This window comes from Wyeomyia smithii, chromosome 2 (assembly GCF_029784165.1).
Source record: "Wyeomyia smithii strain HCP4-BCI-WySm-NY-G18 chromosome 2, ASM2978416v1, whole genome shotgun sequence".
Lineage (NCBI taxonomy): Eukaryota > Metazoa > Arthropoda > Insecta > Diptera > Culicidae > Wyeomyia > Wyeomyia smithii.
Window position 1 is genome coordinate 6321484 of NC_073695.1, and position 24457 is coordinate 6345940.

The 24457-nt window shown below is 37.5% G+C and overlaps 1 protein-coding gene across 4 annotated transcripts in view; it reads left to right on the forward strand.

The window, feature by feature from the left end:
- Positions 1-24457, forward strand: part of LOC129722872 (uncharacterized) — a 477511-nt gene that overhangs the window by 118152 nt on the left and 334902 nt on the right. Inside the window, exon 1 of one of the 4 annotated variants that reach the window (XM_055676681.1) lies at positions 17110-17809. The exons of the other annotated variants lie outside the window; for them this stretch is intronic. The gene's annotated coding sequence lies outside the window, so the exon portion shown is untranslated. Of the gene's footprint in view, positions 1-17109; positions 17810-24457 lie in introns of those variants that run through there. 4 annotated transcript variants of the gene reach the window in all.

Genomic DNA, 24457 nt, shown 5'->3' on the forward strand with positions numbered 1-24457 from the left:
CACGGCTAACTAATAATACGTGCCCCGAAAGCTATCCGTTTATTTTATTAATTTATAAGTGAATTAAGTGGCCAAACTTGTTAAAAAGTGTCAAGTTGTGATCTGTGATGCTTTGTCTTAGTGAGAAAAGTGAAGGTTTTGTGAAAAACACAGTGTTCCTGCGTGAAAGTGATAATTTTTCCTCGAATTGCAATTGAAAATTGTAAGGCCAGCTAAGTTGCGTGAGTGTGAGTGCCTACTTTGTGCGTCGCGCTAACTAGCGGTTCGTTATTAACATGCGAAAATGGAATGCATGGCGGTGTGAGCGAAGAGAACGATAATATCTGGAGAGAGAGCGAAGAGAGTAGTGTTGCGCTGTGCTTGTCGGTGTTTGTTTCGCTGGCATAGGCATAACCAAAATAAAACAGATGAGTATAAGTTTTTGTATCAAATATTTTAAGAATGCATAGGCTCTGTGTGCAGTGGTTTTTAGCGGGTTTTGGACTTTTTCAGAAGTGTAAATGTGTCATCTGTTGGGTGCACAAAGTGTGGTTGCTTTTCGGTTGCGGGTAGAGTTTTTTTTTATATTTACAAACCAGATTGTGCGATGCACTCTCACAGGTCAAAATTGACAGTTTTACAATATAGTTTCAAAATTTATCATTCGAGCATGACAAGGCGGCATGCGGTTGATGCATCGTCTACAATTGTGAGTCCTGGCAGGGCGGTGACATTTTATTCAGTTCTATTTTCTTGTTTTATGATTTTCCTAGCTTTTGGACATATGTTGATATACATAAGTAACTTTTATTTAATTATGTTGAAATCGTTTTGGGCGTGAAAATAGTTCACGACAACTGATCTTTGATTGCAATTATTTTGGCATTTTAATAATAAACTTGGAACTCTGTTTTGTTTAATATGCTTATTTGCATTTTTTTTTGAGTTCTTGGGCTATGAATGCATGGAACTTTGTCAATTTTCATACTCAGTAGGTCTTTGGTGCGTAACGTCGTGTCGCGTATGCGTCGGTAGGAGAAAATGGAGCGGTCGTGCATTATACCCCGGTGAAACGCATCATCGGCCCGGGTGAGTGTTGTTCATCTAAGGGTTTCCGGAGTGTAGTGGGCACGCTATTGTTTGCTTCGGGGAGATCAGCTCAGTTTCGCGCACGTTATTTTGACAGCGCTCAGTGTAACTATCTTAATACAGCGGTTTCGGAGTTCAATGACCATTACATCGTATAATGCTCGGGTGTGCCTTGTGGGTTTTTTTTTTACTCGCTCTAACGGTTCTTTGAGCTGGTACCAGTAGTTTGCGTTCGGCGTGCGGTGCGTTTTACGAAATTCATTCGTTTCGAGGTAAATTTTAATAGTTCACGGGATGAAACGCGAAGTTTGGTGTGATACAGACTGTTAACGATTGGTTGCCGATGATACCTAGAAACTTCGATTCTCCTATAACAGCGATCGTGATGCGGTCCTATTTATATCGTCTTCTGATGGCCGGTTGCGCAGAGACCGAGAAATATCCATATCGGGCGCGAATTTGTGTAGAAAAGATCGCACCATCAACCTCGATGGATCCAGATCAATTCCTTTCCACTAACACTAATACCTTCCTTTGATACTTGTGGATGATGCAGAGGATTCCTCGGTCTCTAGTAGCAACAAGTATTAAACTAACACTCCCGATATCCCTTCCTCTATTGATCTGCATTGGGCGTGGCCAGCTACGTTATTGACCAGTGAAAAGAAAAATCACCAGGAATTGTACACTGAAAATGGCTTGCTACTCCTAGGCACCATTTTGACGGTTCTTTGTGCAATTTCAGCTGATTCTAGTCAATCGCGGGCAACACACGGGCGATCAAATATGCTATGCTATGCTATGCTATGCTATGCCACTGCTAAGCCGTTCACAAGTGGTTTTTCACGACAATAATGAAACGTATATTTTTCAAATATTTCAATTGTTCGCTCGTGTGATATACGAGAAAAAATTTCGACTACGAAGAGCTATTTCTTGCTCATTCGCGATTTAATCAATCAACTTCAACTGGCTAGCTTCTCCCCCGTTTTCACCCGAAGCGGTAGCATCACGCGATCTAAATCTTAGCCCAAGAAAGGCTAGGAAATCATTGGACCAAGCGGAAGAGGAAAGTGAGAACCCGAGCGCAAGTAAGTACACCATCAAACCTGGCCAAGCGAAGCGAACTGAAAACGCAGCTCCACCGCAGAGAAAAGCGAAAAAAGGCTACGGTGGTGAAGCGAAAGGAAAACCGAAGCACCGAACCACACACACACACACTCTTTCTTTCTCTCGATTCGGTGTGGAGGCTCGGAAAAGACGCAAAAAAAAACGCTGCATCAAGGCATAGTAAAATTACTGACCTACAATAAAAAGAGGCAGAAGGCAGGGCACAGCCTTCGCGCAGGCTCGCGGTTTAATTTCTCTTTCAACCGTGACGTCATGAAGCAGGTTTCTTTCCTCTTATTTGCGAGAACCTATGAAAACCGATGAGAGTGACTTCAACGCGATGGTTGAAGCGAACGCTTCGCTCTCTGCTTCTCTTCTCATGGGTCGTGCCGGCTAGCACCGGCTATCGCTGTCATAATATTACGCAGTCTAGTAGGAACTGAATGGTGAGCGATTAGCGAATGGGGGTGTTTTGCAAGCGACCTTAGGAAATTCCTTATGCACGATCAAGCTGAACAACATTCGCTGCGCTGCTGCTGCTGTTGCTACTGGCGATTATAGAGTTCCAAAGCCCGCCGATTTGAGCGTGTTTTATTGTTTCATAGCAATGGTGGTGACTTTTTTTTTGTACGCAAAAAAAGTCAATGAATGAATGCGTTTGGTGTTGAACTTGGCCAGAATGAGGAACACTGCGTAGGAAGTGATGGGCGACCTGCATTAGACGTAACTTGCGCACACCGTGGCTAACAACGGTGATTGTCTACACCGCTGCTGCTCGCACCGATTGGCCATGCCCTTGCGGAAATTGACACCATTGTCAAACTGGTGCTGCTAGAAGATTCGCCATCGTCAATTCGATTGTACTTCCAACTTCCAGGTTGTATTTCTGGTGAATGTATTTTACTTTTTGAATGTCACATAACCTTGGATATGCCGGAACTAATAGAGCATGGTTATTTTGATGACTTTGTCAAAAACTTGATGTTAGTGCTGTATTCATCCACTAAGCTTGAATTTCTTGTTCGAAAATTCAGCTTTCCCAATACAATATTCATTAAACTGTCTCATTGAACATTCGACAACTTCCGCAGCTGTAGTAGCTCTTATTCCTGGTAAGTGGGGAAAAAACATCTCCACAATCTGGGTCATGTTTTGGTAGTGAACATGTCTCTATCGGCAGACATTGGCAACGATTCGACTGCTGTTTTGGCTTTCGATCACGCTTTCGCACTCGCAACGGTTTTGCAAGTTCCAACCGGTTGACGCGCTTTGGCAGGCAGGCAGAAAACGTGTGCCACAGTCCACTAGGTGAGGGATATGGCGCCTCGCGAAAGCCGCTATCTAATTTTCGGCCTGCAGGGGCTGGGATGGAACGCTTTTGGCGTAGGTTTTTTGCTTATGGTAGCTTTGGTACTAGTAAAGTTTTGGAGCAAATGACAACGATGGGGTTTTCAATTATGTGAACAGTGACTGAAGATACATCTTTGTCTCATTGTCTGACACTAGAAGTAACTAATCAAAATCCTCACCTAGAAGGTCTTAGCCCTTACCAGCAAGCGGATCCTTCCGGTTTATTTCCTTTGTCCGAACGCGTGCGCAAAATACAGAAAAAGTCAGAAACCGTTCCCCGCAAATGGGAATTTCCTCCTCAGGGGCCATTGTACTCGAGCCAACCTAGAGATAATTGGCTCTCTCGACGTGCGAGCAATCGTCTTGTCTCCATGTTGCAATTGTCTCCTTCTTTTGATTCATGCACACTAAAATCCGAAACTGACAGCTGATGAGTCCAGCTGCGCACCTTGGCCGTGTCAATTGAAGAAGGTGATTTACATTCTGCTAGTTTTCCGTTTCTATGGAGTTGGGCCGTGGTGTTACGCGACGAATTCCATGATGCCTTCCGATCGGACTGCTGATATCAAAATTCCCACTCAGTTACACGCTTTTGCGTGACTTTCGTACTGGTGGAAGGCGTTTGCTTGATATGCCACTGTCCGTAAGGTACTCGATTCGATTGTACGGAGGGCGATAGCGATCAACTATTTCGTCACATTGTCCCTGCTGCTCTAACAAAGCGAACTCACCTAACAGTAGTGAGGAAGGGCGGCAGGAATCTACAATACTAACGCATTTAAAAACAGCAATCTCGCGAATAACCTCACACTCAAGCAACCGCATTGCTCCGCTTCGGGGGATGATTTAAATGTCCAAGGGTGTGGGAAAGTGTATGGCGTTTTAGTTTCGGTGGAATTTGCGTGTGATTTGCTTACGCTACTGCTACCAATCGCGATCCGAGCGAAGGATGAACTTGAACGTGAATACCCTGCGCTTACCACCCGCACCCGGTCTGTCGCACGGTTACTCCGCTGCTTTTCCAATCGGACAAGGACACCTTCGTTAGTCACACCGACCGGTCGCCAGATGCCGACGCACAACTAGCCGAAGGCTAAGGGTATTTTTTTTATTTGATGGTTCGTTAGCCGTTCGAGGCATCAGATTTTGATTCATCATTGCGATATAGTTTTAACAAGGTGGAACTAATAGTAGCCATTATTCTCTTTTTGTTTTCAATCTTCAGGTAACTACTCGAGCCAAGTGAGCGGCGTGCTGTGAGATGCAACCGATGCAATCGGCGTATCGCTGCCTGGACAGGATAAGTACAATGAATAGCTATGAAAAAAATCCGGATGTGGTTGATATTTTCCCACTTCAAAACGTCTACCGTGTCTAGTTGAGCTTGCTATAAGCAGGAATGACATTCAATTCATTCCGTTCTAGGGAATTTGTTGTTCCGACTGAAGTGGAAACTTTGTTATGGCTAATTCAGTGCTGAAAGCTCTATTAGAACAAAACATCATGCAAAAAATTTTAATCAAACAGACGTTCTTTGTCATTTATTCTAATATTTCTCACTTTACAAAGAGTTGTGTTAGAAAGATACATTGTTTTGACGTTTGAAAGAAGGGTTAACAGCCTTTATTATGTTGTGTGAACCTTTATGATCTCCTATTTGACGGCATTTATGCCTCGCAGGTCCACCAATCGGACTTTATTGAATATTCTCTATTCTCCTGTCTCTATTCTCTGTTTTCTATTCGCTATTCTCGATTTTGAATTCTCCATTCCCTATTCTCTATTCCCTGTTATCCATTTTATATTCTTGATTCTATATTCTATATTTTATATTCTCTATTATAAATTCTCCATTTTCTGTTTTCTTTTTATTTTCCTATATTTTCTTTTCTTATATTAATTCATCTTTTCCATTCTCAATTTTCTATTTTGTATTTTGTAATTTGTATTTTGTATTCTGAATTTTCCATTTTCTATTGTCTATTGTCTATTTTCTATTTTCTATTTTCTATTTTCTATTTTCTATTTTCTATTTTCTATTTTCTATTTTCTATTTTCTATTTTCTATTTTCTATTTTCTATTTTCTATTTTCTATTTTCTATTTTCTATTTTCTATTTTCTATTTTCTATTTTCTATTTTCTATTTTCTATTTTCTATTTTCTATTTTCTATTTTCAATTTTCTATTTTCTATTTTCTATTTTCTATTTTCTATTTTCTATTTTCTATTTTCTATTTTCTATTTTCTATTTTCTGTTTTCTATTTTTTGTTTTCTATTTTCTATTTTCTATTTTCTATTTTCTTTTTTCTATTTTCTATTTTCTATTTTCTATTTTCTATTTCCTATTTTCTATTTTCTATTTTCTGTTTTCTATTTTCTATTTTCTATTTTCTATTTTCTATTTTCTATTTTCTATTTTCTATTTTCTATTTTCTATTTTCTATTTTCTATTTTCTATTTTCTATTTTCTATTTTCTATTTTCTATTTTCTATTTTCTATTTTCTATTTTCTATTTTCTATTTTCTATTTTCTATTTTCTATTTTCTATTTTCTATTTCTATTTTCTATTTTCTATTTTCTATTTTCTATTTTCTATTTTCTATTTTCTATTTTCTATTTTCTATTTTCTATTTTCTATTTTCTATTTTCTATTTTCTATTTTCTATTTTCTATTTTCTATTTTCTATTTTCTATTTTCTATTTTCTATTTTCTATTTTCTATTTTCTATTTTCTATTTTCTATTTTCTATTTTCTATTTTCTATTTTCTATTTTCTATTTTCTATTTTCTATTTTCTATTTTCTATTTTCTATTTTCTATTTTCTATTTTCTATTTTCTATTTTCTATTTTCTATTTTCTATTTTCTATTTTCTATTTTCTATTTTCTATTTTCTATTTTCTATTTTCTATTTTCTATTTTCTATTTTCTATTTTCTATTTTCTATTTTCTATTTTCTATTTTCTATTTTCTATTTTCTATTTTCTATTTTTTTTTCTATTTTCTATTTTCTATTTTCTATTTTCTATTTTCTATTTTCTATTTTCTATTTTCTATTTTCTATTTTCTATTTTCTATTTTCTATTTTCTATTTTCTATTTTCTATTTTCTATTTTCTATTTTCTATTTTCTATTTTCTATTTTCTATTTTCTATTTTCTATTTTCTATTTTCTATTTTCTATTTTCTATTTTCTATTTTCTATTTTCTATTTTCAATTTTCTATTTTCTATTTTTTATTTTCTATTTTCTATTTTCTATTTTCTATTTTCTATTTTCTATTTTCTATTTTCTATTTTCTATTTTCTATTTTCTATTTTCTATTTTCTATTTTCTATTTTCTATTTTCTATTTTCTATTTTCTATTTTCTATTTTCTATTTTCTATTTTCTATTTTCTATTTTCTATTTTCTATTTTCTATTTTCTATTTTCTATTTTCTATTTTCTATTTTCTATTTTCTATTTTCTATTTTCTATTTTCTATTTTCTATTTTCTATTTTCTATTTTCTATTTTCTATTTTCTATTTTCTATTTTCTATTTTCTATTTTCTATTTTCTATTTTCTATTTTCTATTTTCTATTTTCAATTTTCTATTTTCTATTTTTTATTTTCTATTTTCTATTTTCTATTTTCTATTTTCTATTTTCTATTTTCTATTTTCTATTTTCTATTTTCTATTTTCTATTTTCTATTTTCTATTTTCTATTTTCTATTTTCTATTTTCTATTTTCTATTTTCTATTTTCTATTTTCTATTTTCTATTTTCTATTTTCTATTTTCTATTTTCTATTTTCTATTTTCTATTTTCTATTTTCTATTTTCTATTTTCTATTTTCTATTTTCTATTTTCTATTTTCTATTTTCTATTTTCTATTTTCTATTTTCTATTTTCTATTTTCTATTTTCTATTTTCTATTTTCTATTTTCTATTTTCTATTTTCTATTTTCTTTATTCTATTTTCTATTTTCTATTTTCTATTTTCTATTTTCTATTTCTATTTTCTATTTTCTATTTTATATATTCTATTTTCTATTTTCTATTTTCTATTTTCTATTTTCTATTTTCTATTTTCTATTTTCTATTTTCTATTTTCTATTTTCTATTTTCTATTTTCTAGTTTCTAGTTTCTATTCTCTATTTTCTATTTTCTATTTTCTATTTTCTTTTTTCTATTTTCTATTTTCTATCGACTATTTTCTATTCTCTGTTTTCTATTTTCTATTTTTTCTTTTCTTTTTCCTACTTTCAACTCTCTACTCTTTACTCTTTACTCTTTACTCTTTACTCTTTACTCTTTACTCTTTACTCTTTACTCTTTACTCTTTACTTTTTACTCTTTACTCTTTACTCTTTACTCTTTACTCTTTACTCTTTACTCTTTACTCTTTACTCTTTACTCTCTACTCTTTACTCTTTACTCTTTACTCTTTACTCTTTACTCTTCACTCTTTACTCTTTACTCTTTACTCTTTACTCTTTACTCTTTACTCTTTACTCTTTACTCTTTACTCTTTACTCTTTACTCTTTACTCTTTACTCTTTACTCTTTACTCTTTACTCTTTACTCTTTACTCTTTACTCTTTACTCTTTACTCTTACTCTTTACTCTTTACTCTTTACTCTTTACTCTTTACTCTACTCTTTACTCTCTACTCTTTACTCTTTACCCTTTAAGTACGTAGTAAAATCTCTACTCTCTACTCTCTACTCTTTACTCTCTTCTCTCTACTTCTAGTCTTCTCTCTCCTCTCTACTCTCTACTGAGATCTCATCCACTCTCTACTCTCTTTCAATCTCTCTCTACTCTTTACTTGCTAATCTTTATTCGTTATTTTTTGTCATTGCTATTCTTCAATCTCCATTCTTTCTTTCGCTATTTTCTCTTCTCTATTTTCGTTTCCATATCCTGTATAATTTATTCTTTAATTAACTAATCCTATTATTTATTGTTTCTCTATTCCTTTATTTTCTATTCCCTTTTCTGTATTCTTATTTTTTTCCCTTTCTGCATTATATTGTATTCCGCTCTCCTCTTTGTAATTTGTTTATTACTTTTTGTTCTCTATTTTTGAATCTCGGTTATCAATTTTCATTTGTTTGTTCTCGGTTCCCTATTTCACTGTACTCATAATTTTCTATATGATAATTTGCTTTTTTCTCATTTCCTTTTATTCTCATGGTCAATACTGTTTTTTGATTTGCCTTGGATTATTAATTACAGCTGGTTCTCTGTCTTTGGTAGTTGACCCATAGTGTTTATTTTTCATTTCTGCAGGGTATTTACTCATATCTATTTTCTCAGCAGTTTTATTTATTCGGTATCACTGGGACGTTTCCAGAAAAAATGATCCTAAAACACATTCAAAACTAATGGACCATTTTTAATTTGAATGACTTAGCAAACTGGGTATTTTTGTGGGTTTGAAGCTTCTTAGACTGTAGAGTAATTTTCTAAAAGGCGGATGTATTATAAAATACATTTTTGGAGAAATATTGTAACTCAAAAACCTTCACTTATACAAAAAAAAACTATGTAAAATCGAGTTTTAGGAAACTGATACTTCTCTGTAAAAAAATATACAAAAAGCGGACTAAACTTCGAAACTTTTCTTGCATGGACTTCCTCACTGCGCCCAGAATCGTTGATATATTGCCCTGTAGTGACATGCACTTCTATTATTAGAAATACCGTTATCAAGTGGCATGCTTATTATTTATCCGTGCTTGTGTGTTATGATTTTTACACTTCCTCTTGAACGCTTACTTCCTTCTGCCAAATATTGCCACTTATAATTCCCTGGAGAAGTTTCGTTGGAGGACCTTCTTTTTTTTTGTTAAGACAACAAGTATTATAAATTTCACTTTAAAGGAAGGGTAAGTGATTTGTTGGGGAACTTGAAAATAAACCCATGCTCAAGACCATTTTAACATCGACTGGCCTGATTCTACCAAGATTCAAACCCTCGACCGTTCGCTTGACAAAGCGGACTCTGTTACTTTGCGGCAATGCAGCTATTCCAATGATTTAATAGGATTTAACTAATTGTCTTATTTCCTACGCCCCGATTTTTATAAACGTTTTTGTCCTCTATGAATACTCAGCTATTCAAGTCAAACACGTAAGAAAAGTGGTCCCCGTGGTTCTGTGGTTAGCGATGTCGGTCGGCTAGCTCTCCCACAAGGTTGTGATATCGGGCTCGATTCCCGATCGAGTCGAGGATCTTTTCGAGCTGGAAATTTTCTCGACTCAGCACAGGGGCACGGTGTATCGTTGTACTTATCCTACACATGCAAAATGTCCCAAAAAAACAATATCGATGACGAATTCTCTCAACTAATCTAGTTGATCGAGACCGCTATTAGCCCCAAGGCTAAGCGTGCGATATTGTTTGTTGTTGACGTAAGCAAATTCTGCAATTGCTGTTAACTGTTTTTATACTGCTTGCCTGCTTATTGTTTATTGTGCCCAATCTAGGTGGTCAATAATATTCTATAGTTTCTAGTCTAAATTTTTACTTCTTCAGGTTCTTTGTAATTTCATCACGTTATTTTTTGAAATGATGAATTGCAAGCTGCCTAAAATAATTCGTTAATCATCCATGGTATTGAATGATAATGAATGGATGGATAATGAATCAACCACGAACTCTTATCCGCGATAATAAATCAGTCAACGCGGCGAGGTGAACACCATTTCCTAACTGTTGACCCTCAAAGATACACAAAAAAAAGAACAGCCACCAAAGTGTCACGCATTCTGATGCAACTTAAAGCTCAAATTTCCCTGCTTGGGTGTCAGCACCGTCAGATTGAGCAACACGTTGAAATCAAGTTCGTTCATCGAACGCATCCACGGTTGATTCGGAAATGCAAAGCCATTACACAGCCAATATCGAAACGGTTTTGCATTATCGCGCCCCACGGCAAAGGTTGCCTGCAGCACAGTTTCGTGGCAAGCTTCTGCAGACAGTGCACTCACTACTGTGTGTAGAGGTGGCGTGCGCAGCCTTCACCCAAATTCTTTTTTCGAACGTGCACTATTGCACGGTGCACTCAGTGATGTGTCCAACAATGCACCATTCAGTAGTCCAACAAAAGCATGCACAATTTAGTCACTGACTACCGGCCGTTTAATTGATGCCGAGAATCGGCCAACTTGCCCACCTAACAAAGATGGCACAGAACCATCCGTCGTCCCAAGAAGATCAGAATTACTCATCACGGCATGATTGGTGGGTTGGAAATTAGTAATACTATTTACCTTGAGGGCTCTTGAATTCTACTGGTGACACGGATTTGAGACGGAACTCTCTGCGCAGTGATACATTTATTCAAATCGTATACTAATCGTGATAGTTATTTTGCATAGCCGGTGCTTACTGACTCGATCAACGTCGGAGCATCGGAGAGAAACTCTAGTGGAAAAAACAACATCAGTGACGTAGCAACATCGTGGCTCACCTGGTGGGTGGACGTTGGCTTGGACCAGATCCGAGAACGGTGGGGTGGGTGGGTGAGCGCAGACAGAGAATGCGGAATGCTGAAAACCGAGCGCGCGCAGAGCTTGCGTAAAAGTTTCGATTGTTGAAATGTCTTATTACGGAGTTGTTGCTGCTTGGAACGAACGAGTGAACAAACGAAACGATCGCGCTCGGGCTTCGGCTGGCTCGAAAAAAAAACTTCTCTTTATCGTAGCACTCGGTTTCCTCCGCAACTGAAAGCTACCGTCTCAAACAATCGGTCGGTCGGTCGGTACCGAGCGAAACTGAACCAGATCCTATGTGTGGTGGCGACGGCTGCGACGACGGTGATGACGATGCATGTGTGTGCTGGTAAAACTTCGAACGCGGATGCTAGTAACGAAGAGCGCTGCCTTGCTTAGTAAAGTTGAGGCTAAGTATATCGGCGGTTGCTCGAATGGTTCATAAAATCTTTAAATTTTTTAATTTAACTTTGAACTTTGCAAATTTTGCAAGCTGATGCTCTAATCTTAATATGGAATATCTTAGAAATGACTTTTAAAATTACTCACAGCTCGCTCCACACCACATGTTAACTATTTCAATTTATTTTTTAATGATTTTTCATTAAGGTGGTTCATTAATTTTTACTGGAATTGATTCAACAATTAACATTCTACTTCGAACAATCACTATTGTTTACAGCTGCAAAGTTTATTAGGGATTTTTGAATTTGTCTTTTTGTTTTGTTTCTCGATAGATATTTTTTTATTGGTTGAAATTTCGTCATCAAACCCAAATTCAAGAACCCAAAATTTAAAAAAAGGCTCAGCGCTTTCTCTTTTCGGTTAGAAATTATAGATTTTGAATCAGGATCTCAGGAGTTAGGAAAAACCTACGAAACATTTTTTTTTGCAATACATTACATTACATGAGAAATAGCATCATGTAAAAAATTAGCTTCGTGGGTTGTTTCTAACCTCGAGATTCTATTTGAATCCAACCAATATATAAACAACTAGTTGTTGTGCCAATCACCGACGCCCAGGGAGGCGACTCCACCCAGGACCCTAACTTACGACTCGTTGATTAACGGACCACCGGCGCAAACGGCTTTACTTCCTGATGCGATGGAAGGCGTGATCCCAGAGATTTTCCGCCCCAGAAAATCTCCTGGTGTCGGCTAGGATTAAATCTAAACCAATTGGGTTGGTTGTGAGTGGATCACGCCACCCCACACACACCATGTCGGCGGTGGGATTCGAACCCAGGCCACCAGCGTGGTTGGAGGAGACGTTACCAACTACGCTAGGCCCCCCGCAGTAACTTTTTCCCTATTGCTCAGATCTTTATGGAAATTTGTAGAAATGTTCTCAAGATGTTGTACTTTGTAATAATGCAATAATTTTTTTTTTATATTTTGAAAACTTAAAAGGTATATAACCCCTTAATCGGTTGATGTAAAATCCACTTCTCCGCATACTTATTGTTGTTACTTGAGAAATGGATAAGTTGAATGTTCCAGAAAGATCCGTCCGCTTTGCCGACTAACGAACGAATTAGAAATTCAATTCGATGGTGTGCGCTTTTTATAAATGACCCATATGTGCCATCACCCGCTTGCTGCTGTTCCAGAAAGAACCGACCGCTTCGCCTTTCGAATGTTGAATAGGTGAATTGAAAAAACGATCATAGCTGCTGGAAGCAAAGTACCAGTTAATATGTATGTATTTATTGAACCAACGCTTGAATTCGTTTCATCTATCTTTTTTATATCTGCGTTAGGGAAATGCGCCATCGTATGGAATGTGTGTGAGAAAATTCGACCTTGAAGATTTTTCGTAATTTTCATCAAGTAATAAGAAAATAATGGTGATAAGTATCACTTTACAAAAATCTTGTATATGTTAGCTGTCCAACGACATATTAGTTATTAAATACGGTACAGTTATGAGAGAGCTATTCGCATTTGAAAACTTCCATTCCACCAACCCGAAACGTTATATACTCATTTCTATTTTCACAGCTTGTACCCTGAAAAAAGACGTAGTCCTACGTAAAATTTTTGTTTGTAATCTGAATCAAACTGGTTTGTTTGATTTATGCTATGTCTTCCGCAAACTTTTAAATAAACATTTTATCATTCGAAAACCAATACAGCACATGAAAAAATATTTTCTTTGAAAAAAAAATCAAAGTAAAATTATAAATCGAATATCCCAAAAAGTTCACTTTTTAAAGATGTGCATTTTTAATTACAGAAACTACATATTTTGATCTAAACTTTGCTGTTTGTTCGAAGATGGTAGAATGAAAACTGAAAAAGCTATGCTAAAAAAAAACAATTTTTTTTTTTTCATTTTTAAGAGTGCATTTTTTTTACAAAACAAAACTGTTTTTTTTTCACATATCATTTATTTGACACGGCACAAATACAATTTAATGTTTAACGGCGCTATAATTGGTTGGTGACTTAGTTTCTAAAGTACCTGTGTTGAAAGCATGTTGACAGAAGCGCAGAGGAGTTTGTTCTGTAGCTCAAACTGGAAAAAAATTAAAGTTTACAGATGTTAGATTTTTACTCTAAGAAGTATCACTTCATATTGAAGTGGGGGCGGATGTAACGGCACCCCATTCCTCCCGATAACCTACAGGGTTGCACACAGTGTCTATTAACTATTCGTAAAACCGTTTTACGAAAAGAAGTTAGTAGGCAATAAGCTCACATGGTGGCAAACGATTGTAACGTTTCGAATTAGGATGAAGATTTTTCAGGATTTTTCTTCGAAAAGGCACGTCTGTTTGTCTGTGCCACAACAATCAAACTAACTGTGTAGACGATAGAATAATTTTATATCGGTAATAGACACTGTGTGCAACCCTGCAGGTTATCGGGAGGAATGGGGTGCCGTTACATCCGCCCCCACTTCAATATGATGTGATACTTCTTAGAGTAAAAAACTAACATCTGTAAACTTCAATTTTCATTCCAGTTTGAGCTGGAAAAAATTCAACTCCTCTGCGGCTTTTTTCAATAAGCTTTCAACACAGTTTCGCCCTAGAGATCAAACTGAAAAAAAAAAAACAGAAACGGTTTCTGTGAATTCTGGTGTCCTTTGTCAGAAAGGAAATACGTAAAGTTTTCAAAGACCTAAATGAAGTGTTTTCGTAAGCGAACGTAGAAGCGACGAACCCGGTGAGAAATTACTATACGCCCTTTTGACGCTCTCCGTCGTTGCTAGGGGCACCCAAATTCATAGATTTGGTCAAAAAGTTATAATCTTTCATTTTTCCCAGTTCGAGCTCTAGGGTGTTTGATTTTCACATTTGTCTACCAGTGTTATAAGAGTATAAAAATGTTCCGTTAATTTTTTTTAATTTCACCTTAGTGATGGACCACGAATTCGTTCAGTTTTGTTTGATAATTGCTATTTGGTTACACAAACTTGATTGAATTTTACCTCATAAAATCTAACGAGTGACAGCTATAAATCTGCAATGTTGAGGTGCTCTTACCCAACAACAGCACGGTCAGAGCCAAATGAGAGTATATAAAAGTAAGCTCTCTCCTCTTTGCCTCTCGCTAGTATTTTTGTAATGTTTAGGCTTGCTCAGATCTGTTCAAAATGGTGTCGAAACAAGGTGCCTTGTGCAAGCGTTTTGTGTAATTCTAATTGAAAATGCTCATATGGCGTCGTACACAAATTGCGTAACGCATGAAAGGGGGGGGGGGAGGGAGGGGGGTTGAGTCCGCGTTACTTATTGTTACAGCTTGGTTACAGCTTAGTTACGAGGTCATTGGATACGCCGATGACATCGTCCTCATCGTCAGAGGTAGAGAAGACGCAACTCTGTCGAGCCGAATGCAAACGGCTCTGAATACCACCATGTCATGGTGTTTACAGGAGGGTCTAAACATAAACCCCTTAAAAACAGTCCTAATTCCATTCGGCAGACGAAGGACGATCGCCATCACTCCTCCAATACTGAATGGAGTTAGACTGGGCTTCAGCAATGAAGTCAAATATCTCGGAATTATTCTGGACAAGAAACTGAACTGGTCTCCACAACTGGATCATGCCGCTAAGAAAGCGATCTCAGCGATCTGGGCCTGCAGAACTCTGTTCGGTAAGACCTGGGGACTGAAACCAGACTTGGCACTCTGGTCTTACAAGACCATTGCCCGACCAAGAATTACCTATGCTGCCCTAGTGTGCTGGCCTAAGGTGAACGAAGTGACTACGCAAGCCAAACTCAAAAAGTTCAAAGACTTGCATGTCTTTCGGATACCAGCGCTATGCGAACAACTCCAACTGCAGCCATGGAAGCTATGCTTTGCCTACTACCTCTACATCTTCATGTGAAAAAGGAAGCAGAGCGTGGCGCTCTAAGGTTGCAAAGGAAGAAAACCATACTTGAAGGGGACCAAATCGGCCACCTTTGCATACTTAGGGAGTTCAAACTAACTCCGCTATTAACCATAGTTTCCGATTGGATGGGCGTTAGAACCAACATGGATATTCCATATAGAGTGATTGAAACAAACCGCTCTATGTGGAACAATGGAGGGCCTAATCTGCCACCTGGCATCGTCGGTTTTTATACGGACGGCTCGAAAATGGGATCCCTAACGGGATCTGGTATATACGACCCGGTATCAGGGAAACGTTTTCCCTGGGAAAATGGCCCACCGTTTTTCAAGCAGAGGTAAATGCCATATATTTCTGCGCAAAAATATGTATGCAACGCAACTACAGACATGCAAAAATCGGTATATTCTCGGACAGTCAAGCAGCACTACTAGCACTTAAGTCCGTCAAATGCGTTTCCAAACTTGTTTGGGAATGCATTGAAACTCTACGGGAACTTTCCCGACAGAATTCAGTTTTTCTGTTTTGGGTGCCCGGACACTGCGGAGTCGAGGGTAATGAACACGCTGACTACCTAGCAAGACAGGGATCAGCTCAGCGGTTTATTGGCCCCGAGCCGTTTCTTGTTACATAGGGTTGCTTAGTGGAGACCGTTACATAACTGTGATGTTTATTCAAAATTTCAAATTTGGAAGGGGGGCTGGTTATTCAGCGTTACGTAATTTTAGGGGGGGGTCATATTGACGTTACTTATCGTTACATAGGGGGGAGGGGCTCTGAAATCTAGGTTTTTAGCGTTACGTAATTAGTGTACGACGCCTATGGAGTGGTATTTGGCAAATTTTTAATGTTTTCCAAAAACCAGAAGTGACCATCTTGAATGTAAAAATAGCGATTTCCGATCTCAGCATTGATTCGATTTCGAAAATACCCATATTTGGTAGTACATATTCGGCTATTTATGGTTATTTTCCGGAAACCGGAAGTCGCCATTTCGGAATTCAGAGCCAGAAAATTGGAAAGGAATACATATAATAACTTTGAATAAATTATGAAAACATCGGAAAGTTAGATTGAATAAAAACTAAAATTTGATAATAGGAAAATATTTTGAGTACACAATTTTGACAAAATTTGAAACCAACTGTAACTAACATTATGAAGTAACTGTTATCATCATGGTGATTCGTACTATACAGTTACAGTTGAAGTTACAACAAAATTGAAGAACATTTGAGAAAAATCCAAAACCAACTAAAGTCAGATTTAGTATATCTCGATTCCTATTTAGTCGAACTTTATTCTTATTCATAAACGGAAATAACGAAAAAACTAGAATCCTTGCTGATTCATGCCATCGATCAAATAAACTTGCAAACCGGTAACTTTTCTTGACGCACCCCATTTAAGCCCTCCGCTGTGAATGACTCAACGTCGCCTAAGTTTTCGCAGCAAACCGGCCAATACTTCACGCGTGGCTGTATGTGTCTGCCTGCTTGCTTGACTGCGGTGGACGGTTGCGCTTTGCGTTGCAGCAGCAGCAACAGCAGCAACCCCAAAACTTGAACAGCGTCAACTTTGCATGCTGGGCGCACCACGAGCGACGGCGACGGTAGCGACGACGACGACGGCAGCTCAGCGAAGAAAGACTGAAGGAAAAGGTGGATGGATTTTTTCGCGTTCGTCTTACGCTGCGCGCTGTGGGCTCGGGTTGAACTGCCGATCGCTGCCAGACCATTTAGTTTACTCGCGAAAGCTATCGAAGGCGCACACGGTTCTCTCTCCGGTCCCGAGTTTCGAGTTTGGTAGCTTGTTCAGCAGGCAGATCTTGGCACATACAGCTTTTCCATATCTTCATCAACACATTCGAGCATCAAGCGGAGCAGGCTTGTGTCATTTTGGGTAGACCCCGATCGTACCCACTCACCCATATCTCGGTCCACATCATCTCGCCATCATCATCATCATTCAGCGGTAGAGTGAAAATCGTGCGTGTGACGTTGTGTAACAGCAACCGAGCAAAGCTGGCTGTTTTTCGGGAGCAGGTTTCCTCTGCTGCAAAACCTCTGCGCGCGAACTGGACGAATGTTGTTGTGCAGCTTGGCCAATGCGAGCCACTCTGTCCGGGCAGGTTGTGCGTGAAAAGCGGTGAAAAGTCCCAAGGAAGCGGGTGAAAAGTGTAAAAACGGAAGATACGTTTACGTTTACGACCGCCTCTGTAGTTTCGAAACAACAACAACAACAACAAAAAATAGTCATATTAGTCTGCGCACCAGGTGAACGCGTTGTTCGGTTGTTAGGCAGTGAAAGAAAGCAGAAAAAGTTAATCAAACAAAATCACTGCAATCTCTCGGTTTCGGTTTCGTGTTTGTGCAGATTGTGTGGATTTTTCGCCTGGGTGGATCTAACGTGCGGAGGAAAATTCCGACTATTGTAATTGTGTGTGGTACGTATGAAGACGTCGTTTGAAATTATCGTTTATTTTGCCTACCGTTTGTGGATGAAAGAGAACATACATCCGGAGGAAGCACATTGTAAACCTGAGTGAGATCCTAGTGTAATCTTGTAAGAACAAACAATCTTGTGTGAATGTTGTTGATTTACTGTTTTTTTTTTTTATTGGCGAAGGCCACGCGCGATTTAATGGTAGTGTGCACGTGTGCACCGAGTAGCCTCGCGATCGAAGAGGAACGAAATTGTGAAAGTTTTTCCTCCTTTAGCCGGACCGCAAACTGCTCCTACGCTAAGTAACTTCGCAGATCGAACCGGACCGGATCGTATTGGATCACATGTGCTGTGTTGTGTTGTGCCTCCGCTAGATAGGGGTTGAAAAAACATAAAAACCGCTTGAGTGTGCTCGTGCGAGTGCTGGTGCGTTGGAAACCGAAAATCGAAGATCCGAAGGAAAAACAGTGATTGGGAAAAATCAATTCAGAAATTTGTTTGTTCAATAGAGAAGAAAAAAATTCAACACGCAGTGAAACGCTAGTGAAGCCTGACGTAAGGCCAAAGCTCCGTGCGAGCAGCAGCACCAGCAGCAGCGAACAGAAAAATATTCATTTATGAAATAAATCGCCTGTTGTGACGACGTCGGCCTGGAAAAACAAAATTGTGAAAATCTAGCGCCAGTTAACTAAACTCGATTACATGATTGCTGGCGGTTCGGCCAGTGAATGAACGAACGAGAAAACGATCTTGCGAATCGGTTTGCTGCCTCTTTTTCGTGGGTTTATTTAATTAAAAAACTACAAACGGTGAAAACACGACGACGCTGTCCGTGTGCGTGTTTGGTTGAGAAGTTTCAAATCCTCGAAACAATTTGGTTCAAACGCTAGCAGCGACCGTCAAAGTAAGACACGACACGCGTACAAATTGAATTTGGGCATAGAGTTATGAAACGTTATTAGTGGATGCGAAAGGTGTCGCTGCGGCTCTACGTCTTAGGACTGCATCGTCGATTGGTGACCGGTTTGGGTAGAGTCACTAAAAGCTAGAAAGCTGTTGCAATGTTCTCGCTCAAAAAGGGCGAGTCGATGCGCGCTTTGCGCGCCCTGGGTTAACGAGCGGCAAAAGGAAACTGTGTGCGACTTGCGAAAATCGTTGCAATTTTGCTTTGCGGCGTAAGCTAGGAGTCGGGGTGTACCGTACGTTTGCCGGATGGGCTGAGAGGGATCTGAACATATTTCACAGTTTTTGAATCACTTCAGTTCAGGCGGTTTTATTCAGTTTGGCTTGCTTGGAACGTAATTGGTGGAGGGTTTCGAAATGGAGTGGAAACATTTTTTGACTTTGATTGCCAATTATGATGTGTTTGAGATGAATTTTGGTGTTAATTTTATTTCATAAATTGCAATAACTGCAAACAAAATGAATTTTTCACTATAATATCGTATAACTTGCTCGCTTGTTTCTTCATCTAATACTATGATTAAATTCTCAATCAGTTCAGGTGGAGGAACTTGTTCTAAAATTTTTCGAAAACGGTCAATGTGTGACGGCGGCGGACAGCTTCCACGCATTAGGCAGGGAAACCAATATAACAAAGACCCTTCTTATACTCATTTAGATTTTTACTACGTTGTGAAAAGGCTAAGAAGCGTGCCGAAGTATTCGGTATGACTGTTGACACGTTGTTCAATAAATAAACCACCGTTTCTCAATTGTTATCCACGGCCCAACATGGATAAAATACGAGAGTAGTATTATTTTATATTGATTGGATGCTCTAAATAACAGTACAGTGACATACCTAACGGCAATGGCAGAAATGCTGTTCATTCAAAAAAAAAAAACCTAATCTAATCCACTTAGCGGTCAGACCCAGCCTTTCTCATTTAAACTGATTATTTGTAAAAATAGATTTACATGAACGCTTCAATTCAGTAAATGTATATTCACTTTTTAGGTTCTAAAAAATTGATGCTGTAATCTATACATATAAAAATGCAGTCCGGTCTGTCTGTCTGTTTGATCCATATAGGCTTGAAAACTACCGAACCGATCAACGTGAAAATTTGTATGTAGGGGTTTTTGGTGCCGATAAAGGTTCTTATGATAGTTTGAGACCCCTCCCTCTTCTGTAAGGGAGGAGTCCCATACAAATGAAACATAAATTTCTGCACAACTCGAGAACAAACCAAGCAAGTGAAACCGAATTTGGCATGTGGATGTTTTAAGGGGTAAAAAATATGTACATAATAGTTGGACGCCCCTCCCTCTTTTGGAAAGGAGGGGTTCCATACAAATAAAACACAAATTTCTGCACATCTCGAGAACTAATCAACTAAATGGAACCAAATTTGGCAGGTAAATTTTTTAAGTGGTTAAAAATACATCCATAATGTTTTGACACCCCTACTTCTTTTTGAAGGGCGGGTGCCATACAAGTGAAACACAAATTTCTGCATATCTCGAAAACTAACCGAGAAATTGAACCAAATTTAGCATGTAAATGTTTTTGGAGGTAACAAATATGTGCATAATGGTTTGATACCCCTCCATTTTCTGGAAGGGAGGGGTTGCATACAAATGCAACACAAATTGCTGCACATCTCGAGAGTTAACCAACTAAATGAAACCTAATTTGGCAGGTAAATGTTTTTAGAAGTAACAAATATGTGCATAATGGTTTGACACCCCTCCCTCTACTATAAGTGAGGGGTCCCATACAAATGAAACACAAATTTCGCACAGCTCAATAACCAATCAAGAAAATTCAAATCTGTCCATAGTGGTGCACAAATTTCTGCACATCTCGCGAACTAATCAACTAAATGGAACCATATTTGGCAGGTAAATATGTTCCATAACCGACCTCAGGCAACATTTTTTTTTCTGAAAAACAGCTGAAAAAGACCAAACACCACCCAATATGAGTGTTTCTTTAACCAGTATGACGTTCAATCCAGAAATTGTCTCCAAATGCCATTATGTAATCCAAAATGGCAACTTCCGGTTTCGGAAAAACAGCGGAAAACGACCAAATACCACCCAATATGGGTATTTCCGAAATCGGAATGACATTTTGAATAGTAAGATTGCAACTTCCAGTTTCTGAAAAACAGCCTGAAATGGACGATTCCCATTAAATATGAGTATCTGAGGCAGGCTTCGAAATGGTCACGGTAGAACCACTTTTCATTGCGATAATCGTCTTCTTCTTCCTCTGACGCTACCAAGGCTCGCTGTCTGAATACATTCTTAAACAAAAATGTCAAATGAGTATCGCCATCACGACGTTATTTTCCTAAAACGTATTTTGACATTTTTTCTAGAAATGAGAATTACGCACGTTGAGTGCGTGTATTCTGGAAATTATTTATATCATTGATCTTGTAATGATATTTCTCAACATAAATGAACGAAGTAGACAGAAAAAGGCCGAAATAACATCGCTAAAAGATTGACAGTGTGCATCTCTTCGATACGCGAGTGTCGTTTGACTATCCTTTTCTTTCTGTGAGCTGAGCGGCGATGGTTTGGTTATTTAACATTTACGAGCGAAAGCCGACAGTGACGCACGCTAAGGAAGCGAGATCAAATGAAAATGGTGACAATTTACAAGCCTGATCTGAGGTACCAGAAAGATGCACAGAAGCTAAAAATTAATCACAGATACAATCGTGAATTTTAAGATGGTGGCTTCCGATGTCTGGCAAACATCTGGAAATGACCAAATAGCATTCAATATGAATGTTTTCGGAACCAGAATAACTCCCAGATGATAGAAATTGATTTCCCAGGCAATTTTAAAGTCCAAAAGCACGACTTTCGGTTTCTGAAAAACAGCCCAAAGTGACCAAATACCACCCAACATGAGTATCTCCGGAGCCAGAATGTTGCAAGAAGCTAAAAATTGACCTCAGACACCATCATGAGTTGCAGGATGGCAACTTCTGGTTTCTGGTTGGAGAAACATTTTCGATCATTTTCGGCTGTTTCCCAGGAACCGGAGGTCGCCAACCTAGAATCCAAATTTGGGTCTGTGGTCGATTTCAGCTGCTGTGTATCATTCTAGATCCGGAGATACTCATGTTAGACGGAAATCGGCCATTTTTGGCAGAAAAAAACAACCAAAAATGGCCGAGTTTAAGTAGTCTTTGGAATATGTTCCTTTTCATAGCTGAATTTCACATTTTTAAACATAACAGGCAAAGTAATAGTTCGATTGCAAAACAAATCGATAGGGTCTCATGGGGCAACTAGACCTTCCATTTGACACTGATTTTATGAAGATCGGTCCAGCCATCCCTGAGAAACATGAGTGAGATTAAACAGTCTTCAGAACACGTTTCTTTTCATAAGTTTTGAACCATATGTCCAATCTTTATGAAATTCGAAAGTTAAGGGTTTTTCAGGTAGCCCGTTCATTTGAAACCAATTTTGTTCAAATCGGTTGTGTAGTTTTTGAGATAACGATGTTTCATGATTTTTACATTTTGATACATAACCTCTAAACTAAAAATCCGATTATAATGAAAATTAATAGGGTCTTATGGCGCAACTAGACCTTTCATTTGCAATTAATTTCATGAAAATCGGTCCAGCCATCTCTGAGAAAAGTGAGTGAGAATAAAAATCTGCACATACACACACACACATACATACAGAAAATGCTCAGCTCGTCGAGCTGAGTCGAGCGATATATGCCATTCGGCCCTTTGGAGCACTTTTATACTTTCGGTTTTGCAAGTGATTGCTATACCTTTCTAGGAGAAATGCAAAAAAGATGAAAGAAACTTAGTATTGATAAATAATAATTTTTGTAGTTCTACTTTTAAAATTATACAAAGACATTACCAATCAACTGTCAAACAATAAGGTTTTAATTTTTGTCACATCCTCAAATACACACATATGTAATAAGCTTTGTTCTCTCGTGATTACCTATAACAAGATATTCAAAATTATGTGTTCTATCGAAAGTAGATGTAAAAAGGTGATGATTCCACCAATAGAGTCAAAATTGATAAAAATGCAATTGGGACGGACTTGCCATGAGGGGCAGTATTGGACATTTAAAATAGAGTGGTAAAAGTATGTGCATGTGACTCGTATGAAGTTATTCTATCACATGTGCTAATTTTATATGATAAATAAATTTTATTGAATTCTAATTCCCAGTAGGGATCATTCTAACCCCCATCCCACTAATTTGATACTGGAGAATTTCTAGTTTTAAATTTAACACAATTAATTGAATACATTAATTACAAGTTTGCGACATTGAAACCTAGAGAATTCAGACAAATTATATACGTGAAAAAGTTAGCAAGTCAACATTATATCAGACAAAATCCAGACATACTCCTAATAATTTTTGCTTCGGAAAGGCCACTCAAAGTAAATAATTGTACAACAAGTTAAAAGAATGTATTTAAAATAACAGCGCGAAAAGGGCTTTCCTTCTTTGAAAATGACCTTTAACGAAAAGAAAAAACGTGCTAGTTTTTGCACATAAAATTAGTTGTGATATTTGAAAATAAAATGCACGAATGAATGCTACTGTGAAAAAATGTGCGAATTTTAATAAGATTCGTGCAATAATTGTGAAGAATTCTTTCGTATCGATTATGGGCTTGTACTTTCAAGAAATAACGTTTAACGGAATTGTTTTCCAGCAACCCAACTTTTTTCCACCAGAAACGCTCTTTTCTAAAATGTTATTCTGATTTGAAAAATTATAACAATATTGTAGACATGTTGTGCTCAAATGATTTTTTTTTAAATTCTATAGTTGCGCAACTGCTCAGTTAATTGAAATATGTACAACTCGATCGAAGCGGCTCAGTACCGCAGGACAGATTTTCCTCAGGGTTTTAAAAACAGATTCACGTACTGCACTGAACCAAATCTAGTTAAAATACATGTAACATTGCGGAGTCATACCTTAAATTGACTGATAGTCAGTCAAGTCATTGTGATTGATGAAAAAGGTCCGTGCTTTGATTGGTAAAAATCCCCAAAAAAAATTTATTTTATCATAAATGCAAAAATGAGGTTAGAAATAAACTTCTAGGATTAGAATAAGCAAATTAATTCATAGACATAGCATGAAACATGGAAAACACTGAATGAAACTGCCAGATAGCCTTGAGATGTGCTCAGTTGCTGTGAAACTCAGTTTAGCTGCTGACTTAGTGATTTTTTTCAACAAAATGCATGAAATTTGTTAAAATTTATTTGATTGGATTTTATCAACCTTTCATTATCTTCATCAATTTGTTTTTGATATTGGGGCAAAAAATGGTTTCCAGAATTAATTTATCATCGTTTCTTAAGCCAGCATGTAAAATAATTTCTTCAGTGATACAAAAGTGATTCAGGAAAGTCAAATAGTAGTATGTTGTAAGTTTCGATCAAAATTGCTGTTTTTAAACATTGTTGCTTTTATGTTACCTTACAAGAAGAATTTGTTGTTGTTTTTCAGAGATAAGAGGTTATTAACCTTGACATTTTGATATTTAACTTGCAGTCAATGTCATACAATAGCACTGTTGACTATAATTTTCAAACCCAGCAGATCAAATTAAGCAACAAATAGCTTCAGTTTTTACATATTTTTTTTCATATCTCCAAATAATATATGAGCCTT